The sequence below is a fragment of the Eurosta solidaginis genome, chromosome 1, assembly GCF_040869045.1.
Source record: "Eurosta solidaginis isolate ZX-2024a chromosome 1, ASM4086904v1, whole genome shotgun sequence".
Classification (NCBI taxonomy): Eukaryota; Metazoa; Arthropoda; class Insecta; order Diptera; family Tephritidae; genus Eurosta; species Eurosta solidaginis.
The window spans coordinates 268,360,771-268,374,099 of record NC_090319.1 but is presented as its reverse complement, the minus strand read 5'-3'; the positions used below and the strand labels follow the sequence as shown (position 1 = coordinate 268,374,099).

General features: G+C 38.0%; 1 pseudogene; it reads right to left on the bottom strand.

Annotated features, from left to right (window-relative positions):
- Window positions 1-5,431: 5,431 nt before the first annotated feature.
- The window catches only part of LOC137240470 (uncharacterized), a 97,556-nt pseudogene continuing 89,658 nt past the window's right edge, over window positions 5,432-13,329 (bottom strand).

Sequence of the window (13,329 nt, the reverse complement as noted above, 5' to 3'; positions counted from 1 at the left end):
GTTTTTATACACAGTAGATCGTCTGTCCTTCCGCTCGGCCGTTAACACGATAACTTGAGCAAAAATCGATATATCTTTACTAAACTCAGTTCACATAATTATCTGAACACACTTTGTATTGGTATAAAAAATGGCCGAAATCCGACTATGACCACGCCCACTTTTTTGATTTCGAAAATTACGAAAAATGAAAGAAATGCCATAATTCTATACCAAATACGAAAAAAGGGATGAAACATGGTAATTTCATTGGTTTATTGACGCAAAATATAACTTTAGAAAAAAACTTTGTAAAATTGGTGTGACACCTACCATTATTAAGTAGAAGAAAATGATAAAGTTCTGCAGGGCGAAATCGAGAGCCCTTGGAATCATGGCAGAAATATTGCGCGTGGTATTACATATATAAATAAATTAGCGGTACCCGACAGATGATGTTGTGGGTCACCCTGGTCCACATTTTGGTCGAAATCTCGAAAACGCTTTCACATATACAAATAAGGGTCACTCCCTTTTAAAACCCTCATTAATACTTTTAATTTGACACCCATATTGTACAGATATATTATAGAGTCACCTCTGGTCCACCTTTATGGCGATATATCGAAAAGGCGTCCACCTATAGAACTAAGGCCCACTCCCTTTTAAAATACTCATTAACACCTTTCAATTGATACCCATATCGTACAAACAAATTCTAGAGTCACCTTACCTTTATACCGATATTTCAAAAAGGCGTCCACCCGTAGAACTAAGACCCACTCCCTCTTAAAATACTCATTAACACCTTTCATTTGATACCCATATCGTACAAACAAATTCTAGAGTCACCCCTGGTCCACCTTTATATCGATATTTCGAAAAGGCGTCCACCCATAGAACTAAGGCCCACTCCCTTTTAAAATACTCATTAACACCTTTCAATTGATACCCATATCGTACAAACAAATTCTAGAGTCACCTTACCTTTATATCGATATTTCGAAAAGGCGTCCACCCGTAGAACTAAGACCCACTCCCTCTTAAAATACTCATTAACACCTTTCATTTGATACCCATATCGTACAAACAAATTCTAGAGTCACCCCTGGTCCACCTTTATATCGATATTTCGAAAAGGCGTCCACCTATAGAACTAAGGCCCACTCCCTTTTAAAATATTCATTAACACCTTTCAATTGATACCCATATCGTACAAACAAATTCCAGAGTCACCCCTGGTCCACCTTTATATCGATATTTCGAAAAGGCGTCCACCCATAGAACTAAGGCCCTTTCCCTTTTAAAATACTTATTAACACTTTCGTTTGATACCCATATTGTATAAACGCATTCTAGATTCATCCCTGGTCCACCTTTATGGCGATATCTCGAAAAGGCGTCCACCTATAAAACTAAAGCCCACTCCCTTTTAAAATACTCATTAACACCTTTCATTTGATTCCCATATCGTACAAACAAATTCTAGAGTCACCCCTAGTCCACCTTTATGGCGATATCTCGAAAAGGCGTCCACCCATAGAACTAAGGCCCACTCCCTTTTAAAATACTCATTAGCACCTTTCATTTGATACCCATATCGTACAAACAAATTCTAGAGTCACCCCTGGTCCACCTTTATATCGATATTTCGAAAAGGCGTCCACCCATAGAACTAAGGCCCTCTCCCTTTTAAAATACTTATTAACACCTTTCGTTGGATACCCATATTGTATAAACGCATTCTAGAGTCATCCCTGGTCCACCTTTATGGCGATATCTCGAAAAGGCGTCCACCTATAAAACTAAAGCCCACTCCCTTTTAAAATACTCATTAACACCTTTCATTTGATACCCATATCGTACAAACAAATTCTAGAGTCACCCCTGGTCCACCTTTATGGCGATATCTCGAAAAGGCGTCCACCCATACAACTAAGGCCCACTCCCTTTTAAAATACTCATTAACACCTTTCATTTGATACCCATATCGTACAAACAAATTCTAGAGTTACCCCTGGTCCACCTTTATGGCGATATCTCGAAAAGGCGTCCCATAGAACTAAGGCCCACTCCATTTTAAAATACTCATTAACACCTTTCATTTGATACCCATATCGTACAACCAATTCTAGAATCACCCCTGGTCCACCTTTATATCGATATTTCGAAAAGGCGTCCACCCATAGAACTAAGGCCCTCTCTATTTTAAAATACTTATTAACACCTTTCGTTTGATACCCATATTGTATAAACGCATTCTAGAGTCATCCCTGGTCCACCTTTATGGCGATATCTCGAAAAGGCGTCCACCCATACAACTAAGGCCCACTCCATTTTAAAATACTCATTAACACCTTTCATTTGATTCCCATATCGTACAAACAAATTCTAGAGTCACCCCTAGTCCACCTTTATGGCGATATCTCGAAAAGGCGTCCACCCATAGAACTAAGGCCCACTCCCTTTTAAAATACTCACTAACACCTTTCAATTGATACCCATATCGTACAAACAAATTCTAGAGTCACCCCTGGTCCACCTTTATATCGATATTTCGAAAAGGCGTCCACCCATAGAACTAAGGCCCTCTCCCTTTTAAAATACTTATTAACACCTTTCGTTTGATACCCATATTGTATAAACGCATTCTAGAGTCATCCCTGGTCCACCTTTATGGCGATATCTCGAAAAGGCGTCCACCTATAAAACTAAAGCCCACTCCCTTTTAAAATACTCATTAACACCTTTCATTTGATACCCATATCGTACAAACAAATTCTAGAGTCACCCCTGGTCCACCTTTATGGCGATATCTCGAAAAGGCGTCCACCCATAGAACTAAGGCCCACTCCCTTTTAAAATACTCATTAACACCTTTCATTTGATACCCATATCGTACAAACAAATTCTAGAGTTACCCCTGGTCCACCTTTATGGCGATATCTCGAAAAGGCGTCCCATAGAACTAAGGCCCACTCCATTTTAAAATACTCATTAACACCTTTCATTTGATACCCATATCGTACAACCAATTCTAGAATCACCCCTGGTCCACCTTTATATCGATATTTCGAAAAGGCGTCCACCCATAGAACTAAGGCCCTCTCCCTTTTAAAATACTTATTAACACCTTTCGTTTGATACCCATATTGTATAAACGCATTCTAGAGTCATCCCTGGTCCACCTTTATGGCGATATCTCGAAAAGGCGTCCACCTATAAAACTAAAGCCCACTCCCTTTTAAAATACTCATTAACATCTTTCATTTGATACCCATATCGTACAAACAAATTCTAGAGTCACCCCTGGTCCACCTTTATATCGATATTTCGAAAAGGCGTCCACCCATAGAACTAAGACCCACTCCCTTTTAAAATACTCAATTACACCTTTCATTTGATACCCATATCGTACAAACAAATTCTAGAGTCACCCCTGGTCCACCTTTATGGCAATATCTCGTAAAGGCGTCCACCTATAGAACTAATGCCCACGCCCTTTTAAAATATTCGTTAACACCTTTCATTTGATACCCATATCGTACAAACAACACATTCCAGGGTTACACTAGGTTCATTTTCTTACATGGTGATTTTCCCTTATTTTGTCTCCATAGCTCTCAACTGAGTTCGGTTACACCCGAACTTAGCCTTCCTTACTTGTTCCTGATCGATTTAGGTCTGCAGCTCAAGAAAGATCATAAGGGTCAAAGTCAAAAGGGCAGATAAGAAACCAAATCGACTAAGAAGTGAGTTTTTTGCCATTGTAAGGGACACAGTCGAAGTTCTTCTTACCATTTCAAAAATCGCAATGCAAAACTTACCAAAAACTGACTAAAGTCGATTTAAGAACAGCAAGTCTGTTTTTCTGTTTCCATATCGTGCTCATATTTCTATAGGACTTTGATTGGACTTAAAAGTCTGGCGTCAGCTACAGTTATACTCATTTATCCGAGGGAGGAGTGGGGAAGAGGATTAATCTGGCTCAGGGGACCGGTTAACTTATTCACGGAAGGGTCGAGGTTGGACGGAAAGGTTGGTGGCGGGGTCTTTTGTCAAGAGCTATATGTAAGCCGCAAGTTTAAGTTGGCTGATCACTGCAGTGTTTTTCAAGCGGAAGGTGCTGCGATTAAGGATGAGGTGGTAAAAATGTTATTCAGTGTTACTATGGTTAGGGAATTCAACATCTACTCTGATAGCCAAGCGGCTATCAGGGCCATGAGTTCAACTACAGTGAGATCGAGGGTGGTCTGAGAGTGCCTGACCTCGCTTGCGATTACATCGAACTATTTTATAATTAAGATTATCTGGGTCCCGGACCATAGTGTTATCCCGGGAAACTGTCAAGCGGATCTCTTAGCCCGCATCGGTGCAACTGAACTGGATGAAGATGGCTGTAGGATTCCGCTGGCCACCTGTGGTTTGCTCCTAAATAGTTGGGCCTCGGGTCAGCTAAGCAAACGTTGGGCGGGCACCACCCCTTGCAGGGTAGCAATATCTTTCAGGCCGAATATGGATGACAGGAGGTCTGCCGAAGTACTTGGGTTCACTAAGGCTCACCTATCAATGATCATTGGCGTTTTGACAGTGCATTGTCCCATGGGTAACCATGCGGTATGTCTCAATATACTGGAAACTCCATCCTGCTGCAGCTGTTTGGAGGATGATGAGGTGGAATCATCAAATCACATTATGCTTGATTGCCCATATTTTGCCAGAACAAGGCGAAAGTATTTCGGTCGCGACTCACTTGGATCTCCCGAGGGTTTATCCAAGGTTGAGATCGGCATTATTCGGAACTTCATCGTTGCTACACAACGATTCTCTAAGTAGCTATATCTACGTCACCGTTATTTTATTTTATTGTATTTGGTATCACAGCGGACCTTCATGTTGTCCAAGTGAGCTTCCCCTATCAGGGTAGCTACCGCCAAACCTAACCTAACCCACAGTTACAGTACAAATAAAATTGATAGGCATAGTTTCTATCAGAAAGCATCTCAAACTTCTTATATTGACCTTTTGATCAGGAAATCGGAGAGTTCCATCTGGAAAATTCACAACCCATGATCGGGCCAGTAATTTTATTACAATCAAATTTGATTTTACGACAATCATTTACAATCAATTTAGAGACGAAGTCAAGTACTATGATTACTTTCACAAAAAAACTCAATAATTTCTTTCATCCGAAATTGAAATCGTGGTGACGTCATCAACAACGTTCACTAGGTTTTATGTGTAGGACACCGTCTCAATTAACTAGTATTTTTTCGAAATCTTCAAGGTTTTTTCTACACATTAAAATTGTATGAAGAAATTTGATTCCAAATTTTAAGAAGAGTTTAAATATGTTTTTACTATAAATGCTACAAAACTACGACTAAGTCAATTACAATTGATTCATAATCTTACCAGGAAGATCATCTGCATTCGCTGAGAACAGCACTCACAAGGCGGTCTCATAGTTTACAGCATGACAACTATCATCTTTACTACAGGCATCTAAGCAATCAGTGAGCATCAATGTGCCTGGAAGCGAGCTTGATAATCTCTCAGGCGCCAAAAAGACATAACTGTAAGTAAGAGATGATAAAAGCATGATCAAAAATAAATTTTTAAATATAGTTTTTGCAGAACGGCTAACAAGCAATTTTTAAGGCGTGAACAAAAGTCATTTTACGAACATCCTCTTTTATCGTTAATGACAAATTTTTTATTTAAAAATCAAATTTTCTTTAAGTGGTTTTTTTCCTAAACATGAACGGAATGATCATCATACTTTCGGAATAGTTTTCGGGCTTCAGGCGGTTTTCTGGAGCATAGGGGCATCAATACGCGATAAATTAAGTGTTGTTATCGGAATGCATTTGAGGCTTACTTCGCAATTATGTTCGAAACATTTCGGGATCACATGCGGACCACTTCGATGACTTCGATCCATTTCGGGACAATCTCCCCGTAATGTATGAATTGTGTCCGGGACCAAAATAGGGCTATTTTTTATGATTACAAGATAATTTGGGGTCCTTTTTCGGTTTATTTCGGAATTGTTTACGCTAACAATTCGGGACATTTAGAAATTATTTCGTTACTATAAACGGGTCTGTTTTAGGGATCAATTCCAAACCATTTCGAAACTGCTTTATAACCGTAATCGAGCTACTAATTTGTTGAAGTTTCTGACACATTTCTATTTCATGTGGAAATCAGTTATGAAATATTGCAGGGCCATTAGAATGGGTTGGTCCCCATACAAAAAAAAGTTGCTAAAATCCGCCCCTAAGTTTAAAGATTATGTTGAGAGGGTTTCGGAAAATTTTGTTTTATCCTTCTAAATACAGCCAAAAAGATTCTTTTGTTATACCTTGGTTATTAAAAAGTGTTTTCGTTATACCTTGGTTATTTGACGTCCCATTTTTAAAATTGATATGTCATTATTTTGGCCTTGAGAAGCTTCACACTTCCGTTTAATGTCTTTTAAGTTATGAAGTCGTTTTCATATGATTAGGTCAGCTAACAAAGTTGTACCCCCCTAAATTACCATTTTTTCCTTACCAAACGAAAGTACTTAAAAATTCAAGAAAATGTTGCTTTCAAACCATTTTACTAAAATAATAAAATTAATTACTAAAATAATTAAATTTTAAAATATATTCAGAAATATGGTACTTTTTTATGCCGTCGGTAAAATTTTTCTTTTTCGATGTTTCAAGAAAAAATTCGAATTGAAGAAAATTAAGAAAATTTCAAACCTTTTCGAAATTATTTTAGACACTGGAGTGTATAGTTTCAGTTTTCAATTCTATTAAGAATAAAAAAATCCTTTCTCCCTCACTTACCGGTCACATTCAAGGAACGCCTTCTACGTCCATGCGATATCAGCGACTTGAATTCACCACCCATATCATCTTGATCGCACTGCACCGGTTCGCATGTGGGCATGCAAGGTGTAACCAAAGCACGGAATTGCACAACTTCCGATGAATGAAATTTGAATGCATCAAAATGCGACAATATAATTTTTACCAGTCAACGAACTTTTGTAAATTGGTCTGATAATAAAATGATCCGTAGGACAACCATTTGAATCGATCAATGTTATTTCGGCATTATCACCTCCATCCATAGCAAGCAATTCACGTACAAATATCTCATAGGGACTATGTTCATCGCGTATTTCAAATTTGAGCGGCAAAGGATCACCAACCTCAGCTGAGCGCATCACATCAGAACCACCACGTGATATAATCTTCACAATAACATTTGGTGAATCAACAATCACCTCTTCACTCAGTGCTTTCTCACCGACTGGTTACCGATTTATATGTTAAATCGTCCTGAACCGCTTTGACGTACATTACATTCTAAATCTTGATAACCCATACGCAGTTCAAAGTCTAGCGCAGTTTTAACATCAATAGCACATGATTTTGGTGAGCCTTTGGGGTAGGCTTTGCCATCGAAGAGTTTTGAGGTGCGTATATGTGCAATCATATCACCCGCACCACATTCGATATTCACATTGTAACAGTATCATCCTGCTGCTCATAGGTTACTTCCAAATAGGGATCTTGCACATCAGAGAGTGTGGCGCGTCTGTGATGCGATATGCGGCAAACCATATCGCCAGTGTCACCATAATCGTAAGAGTGGCATCTACGGAGAGAGGAAATAAATGAAAAATTTGTAATTTTCTGTGCCAGGGAAGTATAAAGTGAAATTCTCACACAATTTGTAAGTCTTTGTTAAGCGATTAAAAAATTTTTTCGGTAAGAATATTCAAAAGGACCACGATATAAATCTCTAACTGGTGCTATCTCCTGTTTCCTTCGAAATAACCACAAAAAATACTGCACTGCCAAAGACGCACGAGAAATGTGTTTCGACATCTTCAAACCCAGATTAGAAATCTTCGATAACTTTCTCATCATATCCCAGAACTATCTATCTATCATATACAGATCTATCCCTGCCAGTGTTGTCCCAGAAAATCTGTGCAGAATTAAAAAAATTGCTTTGCTTCTATTGGCATCCCAACACTCTCAAACGTGACTCTCAGAAACTTATTATTACTTTCTGTGGTTAGTGCTCTGGAGGCACACAAAGGCAATGATACTTATCCTGGTTTGTGTTCCACTGGCAGAGCACAAAATAGAAAGGAAAAGCAATAGAATTCCTTAACTACGTTGCTACGTTCAAAGGTGTTCAATATAACTAAATTTAAAGATGATTTAGGGTCTTCGAGTAAAGTGCAGACTCTCTTCAACCTAGTCTAAACCTCACGCACATTTTATCGAATATCTACTCTATATTCTAAATATCCGCTAAAGGAATACCCATATCCGTACCACTTCTCCAAACCTTCGGAGAAAGAAGTTCTGAGCACTAAGTGAGGTTTTAACATGGCTAGGAAAGGAGGTAACATTAATCGGAACCACAACCGCAAGTGCTACCATAACCATTGCCGTAACTAAATTCATACGCAGAAATAATAACCTTAAACCGTAACAAAGCAATTACCGTATCCGTAACATAATCCTAGCCGTACTATATTTGCAACTGTAACCGCTACCCTAACGAAGCAATAACACTAAAATGTAAACATAATCGTAATCATAACTGTTAGTGTGATCGTAGCCGAACTTAAACTGTAATTACACCTTTAATGAAATGTAACCGCAGCAGAAAACGTAGTTGAAAATATAAACGTCACCGTAACTGCAACATAGACTTAGCCGTAAAAGTTATTGAACTAGACAACTGGAATAGTGAAGGCAACGCGATTGACAAATTAACTGTAACTGTAAACGTAAGCACAAACGTTATGTAACCAAAACCGTTATCGAACATAACTGTCATAGTGATGAAAACTTTGTTGAAAAATTAACCGTAACTGTAAAACTTAACGTAATGAAAAACGTAATGGGAAACGTTACATAACCGCGGCCACAAACTCAACTGGTGTCATAACCGTAACTGAAGCAGTAATCGCAACCGCCCCTACAGCCTCAAATAGTACTTCAAACGTAGCTGTACCCATACCCGTAATGAAGGTGCTCACACATCTGGAACCTTCTCTAATAATAGTTAGTCTTTTCTTTCTTCTCTGAAAAGAAAAAGCATTTCAAGGCCTTAAAAACCTCTTAAGGAAATGTTGCAACCAAATTACGCATAAACTCCAAGTTTATCTGAGTATAGCTGTCATCTGTTACTGCATTTACATAAGAAAATTCTGAGTGACAGCAACATTTGCTCTCATTGATTTTATCGCCTGTCGGCATTGTGCTGCCAGTAGTTTTCTAGCAACAAGTGACAACCACACATTGCCTATTAAACCTACAAGTTTTTAGGTAAAAAAAAAAAACAACAACAAATATTTGCAAAATAATTATATACGAGGAGGCTACATTTCTATATGATATTTGCTTTTCTTCTAAATTTGTTTTCTAGTTCTAACATTTTATCTTATCCCAGCACAACATCATGACTTCTCATCAAATTTAAATTTTTCTTGTTAGCTTAAAAAATCACATAAAAGTTTGTTGTTGTATGCATATTTGCACCCACTGCGCTGCACAATTTAACAGTACAGAAATATGCCCAGCAACTTGTTATTGGAATTGCTTTAGCATTAATTTGCACACAATCGCATTTCCATCGCGAAATTCTCAGCAAGTGGCAGTTGATTAGCTGCGCTACTTCTTTTTACTAAAGTCATGTCATCGTAATACAGCACGGCATCGCTATCGTCATCATCAACTGATTAAGCAACACTTGTAGCAACATGTTGCGGAAACAAGCAGGTGTCATGTTGGCATCAAATGTTGACATGGTAATGTATTGGCATTTGTTTGGATGCAGCGGCGTTCAAGCGTTAGATTTTGTTTACCATTTTTGTAGTTTCGAGCGCAGCATCTGCTTGTGCTTTTTTTATGAAATGTTCCATTGTTGTATTCTATGTATAAAACTATGACTAGTTTTCGACTATAATTTGTTGGCACTGTATGCTCGCCGACGGAATAATAATGCGGCAGAACTAACTTGACCGCATTTAATGTCAAGCAAACGTAGCAGAGGTGAATTTGCTTATATTTTAAAGTTGTGCTACAAGGTGCTGCGAAAAATTGTGCGGGACAGCATGCAATCACGGTATTTATTGGGAAAGAGGAATGAATTTCACAGTCTTCAAAGCTAATTAATGTCAGAACGATTAGTCGCTTCTTCAAGATAAAAATAAAAGATAGCTGGTAAAAAGGTCAAAGAAAGCTGTCACAGCTGACGGTAGTATCGCTGAAGAGAACCGGTGGACCATGCCAAAAAGAACCGGTGAAATGTAAGAATATCTTCAAGCGGCGGTAGAAACGGGGAGTGGATAGTTGACTGGTGTCCAAAACTACCTTCGAGTTAGGCGGTTAAACACCTGGGTTGTGGTTTTGAACGGTGAAACGTTGATTTGTGGCTAGTAATAGTGGTTATATATAGGTGTATGGTGGAGCGATGGGTGGATGAACGGTGGGTAAGGTTACTAATACATATAGAACGGTGACACCGGCGCTGGACATATATTACTGGTTTCTTTTCTAAATAAAACCTGGACTTCCTGAAGGCGAGAAAGGGTCGAAACGCGTAGTAGGAAAAAAATATATATTTGTCTGCCATAAATTTAAAATTCAGTATACAAGAACTTAGTGATGGTTCATGATGAATAGTGGATGGTTTAAGGTCAATGGCAGAGGTTCGGACGGTGCATGCTAAAACGGACTATGGCTGATCGGTGCCAGCGTTACGGTAGATGGGCGAATGATGAGCTGATGTCTCAATAGCCGGGGTGCATTGCTAAATAATTATTCGACATCAAAATAATCGAGGTAAACCCTCGATGTTTTTCGGCGCTCTGGGTTCATATGCATGGTTGCAGCGGGCGCACAAGCATCTTGGGGACGAGCTCTTATGGATAAGTAAAATCAATATCAAGGGGTATCGGAATCTAAGTTCATCTCTTTTATTAGTTCAGTTTAGGCAGGTCGTGATTTCGGCCAAATTCTACAAAAATGCATCTTCGTTTCCCTTTACCTTGGTGTCAAACTTCTACCTCTTTCACCATCTTCTCTCCATCTCCCTAAGTCACTCTCATAACCCTTACATTAATCCTTTTATACTTACAATTCTCAACTCTATCTCTAAATGCATATATTTAACCACTGATTTGCACTCCCTCTATCTCGAGCTCTAAGCATCTTTTTATCTCTCTCAGTTTTAATTTGTTTCACCACTAACCTGGCATTACTTCTCTCTCTGGCTCTATGTATATTTTTTCTCATATTCTTCATATTCATATTCCTTTTGTTTTTTTCCAAAGTTCTCTCACCCTCCCTATACCGCTCTTTTTCACGTCCTCCGTCCGTCTTTCCTAGTGTCTATATCTTTGCTTTGTTTTAAACTCCTTTCTCTCCTACCCCTTCCTTTATCTATTTTTCCATCTCTTTACGTTTTTATTGATATTTTTTCACTATGCTACTGAGAAAGTCGTTAACGTTGCCACCTATCCGATATACTTTATTGTACACTTTTTAAGTAAGTTTTTTCTTTAGGGTTGCAACCCAAAACGACTATGTATATATTTATTTGTATATTCACTTAAGTCTCGGAAACAGCTAAACCAACGTGGATAAAATTTAGTACATATATGGTGTACTACATTCTAATGCTTTTTGCTTAGGCGCTGCCGCTTAGGATATATTTACCTATTTGAACTTTTTTAAAAATTGAATGGTACAGGGCAATGTGGATATCAAATGAAAGATATTTACATGGTATTTCGCAGGAGGGGATGTTATCCCTTGATGAAACTAAACAAATATTTGGATATTCCAATATGGGAACCAAACTTAGTTTATGTATTTTGAATCGTATTGCAGAGTGGCCACCTAGGACCTATATCTAACTTATTATTAACATTAACCTAGTAGTGTTTAGTAATTTGTTAGAATTGTTTTCAAGTAGGGTTTCCACCTATTAATATATCGTTGTAATGCTTTTTACTTAGGTGCTGCTGCTGCTGAGGAAATCTGTACAGGATTGCCGCCTGTTTGAGAATTTTTAAATTTTTAAGGAATACGAAAATGTTCGTATCAAATGAAAGATATTTCGCATGGTATTTCGTAAGTGGGTATGTTATTGAGGACTTTCACCTATCTGAAGCTAAAAAAATTAATTGCTTAACCCAATATGAGAATCAAACTTAATATATTTTGACTCGTATTGCAAGAGAGATATTTTTGAGCAGAGTTGCCACCTAGGATCGGCATCTTACCGTATGATAAACATTGAACTAGCAGTGCTTAGTATTTTGTAAGAAATGTTTTCAAGTAGGGTTGCCATCGACCAACATATCGTTAGCTTAATTCACAAAAGCCCTAGCTCACAAATTTAAAATTTTACGGGAGAAGCAAAATACATTTTATTTTCACATTCACTATATACAAATATGGATTTTTAAAAGTAATATATTTCCGTTGTTATTAGGTCTAACAAATAAAAACTTTTACAGAGGGTGTATTTTCATACCAGAATGTGTAAAAAACACAGTTTAGAAAAACTTGTTGGTTAGGGCCTTTGTGAACTAAGCTAACGATTTGTGCTTCTATGTTTCATCCGAAACTGCTTAAAGATTTCATATATATGTAGATAACACGCTATATTCTATGCTTTCTTCTGAGCTGTGACCAGTTAGGATTTTTTTTAAAAGGTTGCCATCTGTTTGAAATTAAACAAGTTTGAATGTAATGTGTAAGAAAATTGTATAACATATTTCTTTAATTTTACTCGTGAAGATGTACTGCACTTTCTAAGGCGAAAATGAGATGATATTTTTGCATCACTTTGTATCCTAACGATATATAGTTTCGCGCTATGAACGTAGCCGCTGAAACGCTTGTCAGTGTTTAACGGTCTTTTTCTTACATTGTCCTGCCACTGTCTGCTTGTCGTACTTACCTGTACGGTGAATTCAAACATAAATCACGACACTCATCAATGCTGCCAACATCCTGATATAACGAATCCACCGTTTTCAATATGCGACCTGACAAACGCTTGAACTCGCACAATTTATTTGGCTCATCGGCGCAGTTATTCTCAAGATAATCGACAGCATCGTGTGGTTGGAATGCGCCAGTGCCGGCCAATGTAATGCGGTCCATTTCAGAGATCTCACAAGTTTTTGTTGTGCGATAATAGTTGGCCGATCTGTAATAAAAAAAAAAAAAAAAAAAACATGAAAAATAGAAGAAAAGTAATAAGCTAACAAACTTAAGCAAACAAGCATGATGTTTTCTTCATATC